This window comes from Mesoplodon mirus, assembly GCF_964341445.2.
Source record: "Mesoplodon mirus genome assembly, chromosome: 5".
Lineage (NCBI taxonomy): Eukaryota > Metazoa > Chordata > Mammalia > Artiodactyla > Ziphiidae > Mesoplodon > Mesoplodon mirus.
Window position 1 is genome coordinate 147860260 of NC_138980.1, and position 3797 is coordinate 147864056.

Here is a 3797-nt window from a genome sequence, read left to right on the forward strand (position 1 = left end):
AGTTTTCACCAAACATGGAAAACGTTTATTATTTCTTGAAAAATTTTCAATTTATCTCCTCATTTTCTGTTGCTGCAATTACACATATGATAGATGTACTGATATTGTCCATGGGTCAACTGAGGCGTTAAGATTTGTTTTCAGACTTTTCCTGTCATTCATTTTGAACAGTTTCTATTGTGCATCTGCACATTAAATGTTTTCTTCTGCAATGTTTAATCCAGTGAAAATTTCAATCCAGATATTGTGTTTTAAGTTCTAGAATTACCAGTTGGTATTTTATATATATACATATATGTATATATGCACATATATATTCCAATTCTCTATTGAGATTTCCTATTTGTTCTGTCATTTTCATATTTTTCCTTAAATCTTTGAAGAACTTTATAGTAACTTTTCTAAAGCCTTTTCTTTTCATTCTCTCTCATTACAACTGAATCAATCTTTATTGAATGGTTTTAATCCTGATCAAGAGTCATAATTTTCTGCATATGTCTAGTGAATTTTTAGTAGTCATTTCATGTCATGGATGCTACATTGTTGAGTGCATATTTTGCATTCCTTAACAAAGTACTGAGTTTTGTTCCAAGAGGTTATCAATTTACTTGCACATCAGTTTGATCCTTTCAAGGCTTGCATTTTAACTTGGTTAGTGAGAGCCTAGTATAGATTTTACTTTAGAGATATGTTAACTCTACTCTTTATGTATGGTTTTTCTTCAGATGCTACTAAATGCTGAGACTTTTCAATGATTACTCTTCAGTCAGAGTGAAGTCTGGTCTGAACTTGATCATCCAGCCTTGTGTGAGCTCCATACATTGTTTTTACTACTCCCTCATGGTTGTCTCCTCCCAATAGTTGGCATTTTGCCTGGCTTCACAGGGTCTCAGTCTGTATATGCACAGGTAAGTCCTCAGCCAAAGACTCAACAGATTGCCCGACACAGAATTCTGGAGCTTCCTCTTAGCAAAGCTCCTTTATTCCCAGTACCCTACTCTGCAAATTCTAAATGCCTCTGTAGCCTGGAACTCTGATATCTCTTGGTGACAGTACCATGCTCTTTTTCAGCCCCATTCCCAGGAAGACCCTCCAGACAGAAAACCAGATGATCACAGTGCTCAGCCCATTTGTTTCCTTTCTCAGAGATTTCAGGCCCTCACTGCATATTGCCCAATATCTTAAAAACAGTTAAAGATTCTGTCTAGTTTTCTAGTCATGAAGACAAGGGCATTGTTGGGTACTCCCTTAGACCCAAAGCAAAATCGTGTTTTAAAAGGAATACAGGACATAAACCATCCATGCAGGGCCTGGTGAACCAGCCAAGTCTGGATTTCACTATGAGCTACAGAAGAGTTCCAGGTAGAGAAGAGACATGAAATTATCTACATGTTCTATTTAGTTAAATATAGCTGTTAATAAGGAATGGATTGTAGATAAGAATGGGAGCAAGTAGATCAGTTAGTAGACTACTTCAATATTCCAGATAATATATTGTAGTGGCTTAGACTTCCTACCAGTAGTAGCAATGAAGAGAAGCAATGGCAGTCGAGAAATATTTGGTAATAGTTTGGATAGGAGTAAAAAAAAAAAAAAAAAAAAAAATTCAAGAATGGCTCCCAGGTTTTTCTTTGCCAACTAAATGAAAGGTGGTGTCAGTCCTGAAATATCTTATGTGTGTTTCTTTATAAAATAAGGACTATGTTTTGTGATCATTCATATATTACTTTGCTAGGGTTTCGGTAACAAAATATTCAAATGGGTAATGTAAACACCAGAAATTTATTGTCTCACAGTTCTGGAGGCAAGAAGTATAAAATCAAGGTGTCAGCAGGATTAGTTCCTTCTAAGAGCTATGAGAAAAGGTAATGTTCCAGGCCTTTCTCCTTGGCTTATCGATAGTCATCTTCTCCTTATGTCTCTTCAATTATCTTTCTGAGCATCTGTGTCCAAATTTTCCCCTTCTCTAAGAACATCAGTCATATTGGATTAGGGCCCACCCCAATGACCTCATTTTAACTTGAATTACCTCTGTAAAGATCTTATCTCTAAATAAAGTCACTTTCTGACTGGAGGTTAGGACTTCAACATATGAGTTTGAGGAGACACAATTTAACCCATAACAATTGAAAAGTCTGAAAGAAAAGCAAAGACCAAAGGCTAAGATTTCTCTAATAAATTACACATTTATAAAATCTTCAAACATATGCACAGAGATGGCAATACAAGTTTTATTCCAAGGTCTGCAGGAGACACAGTATAATATATGCATTAATATTCACCAAAATGTCAAAACTTTGTAGATGATTTGGTATATGACTGTGTGATGCTTCTAATGTGCTGTATATGTATGTGTATTAATTGACTCAAATAATATCTCTTAGTAACACTTGGTGCCTCTTTAAGAAACCACTTTTTTTTTTTTTTTTTTTTTTTTTGCAGTACGCCGGCCTCTCACTGTTGTGGCCACTCCCATTGCGGAGCACAGGCTCTGGACGCACAGGCTCAGCGGCCATGGCTCACGGGCCCAGCCGCTCCATGGCATGCGGAATCTTCCCGGACCAGGGCACGAACCTGTGTCCCCTGCATCGGCAGGTGGACTCTCAACCACTGCGGCACCAAGGAAGCCCAAAACCACGTTTTTAAGATCATCTTAGTAAGAGGTTTGTACTGGGAAGTATAGAGAACTAAGATTGCATAATTGGAGTGGGGACAGGCAAAAATAAAATGTCTTGAATACAAAAGGAAAATAATTTTATGTGATTAAACTAATTCCTTGTTTTCTGTTTCATGAACAACTTCTTTGCATAATGAAAATAGTTGTACAAACTCAAGTAGGAAAAAAAATCTTTCATACTTGTTAGTATTAATAAAATACATGGGAATGAAGAACATTGAGGAAAAGAGACCACACAAGTAAAAATGTCACTAAGTGAAATTGTGTCTCCCAATAGTCAATGAGATGGTCTTTGAACTGAAAAAAAAAAAAAAAAAAAAAAAAGATGATTTGCCCTATGAATTTTCCTTATATAGTGAGGCTATCTATAATATGATTATCTTGAGAACAGAAAATATCATAAGATGTTTTACACACGTTCTAGTTTTTGAGTTATTATAGATAATAACTTTGTGTAGTTAAAGCCCCCCATAATTATCAGTTTATTATTCACTGAGCTACAAATATTGTGAGATATTCTACTTTAAAGGGAAAATCAAGACAGGAAAAGATAAATTTATCCCTAAATCAAATACAGAAATCAGGTCTCTAAACTGCCAAGCCTTATGTCTGAGAGTCTCATTTTGAAATTTAGGCCACCCAGACCATGTTTTCAAGCAACTTATATTAATCATGCTTTCTTGAAAACATTATTATGGCACTATATAGTGAGTTCTATATGTTTTTAAGTCTATTTAGTATTTATTCTGAAAACAATGAAGTATTTGTGATTTGTTACTCAAAATCCAGCTCTTAGGAACAAGAAGGAAGATCTAGCTTGTGTTATACTTATTCCACAATTTAAATTCTTTCTTCCAAAATTATTAAACTTCATGTATTATTGCATTTGATTCCCACAACTACCCTTGAAGACATGCTATTCTTATTTTATAATTGAACAAATTTACAGAATAAGTAACTTGCCCAAGGGAAATCAGATCAACTAGAACTTAAATTAAACCAGTGTATCAGTTAGCATATGGTAATGCTGCTAAGACAAAGAGGGTCACTTCCCTTTTCTTCCTTCTACTCCCCAAACAAAACAAGTTACCTAAAGAAGGTCAAATTTGTTTCTCATGTA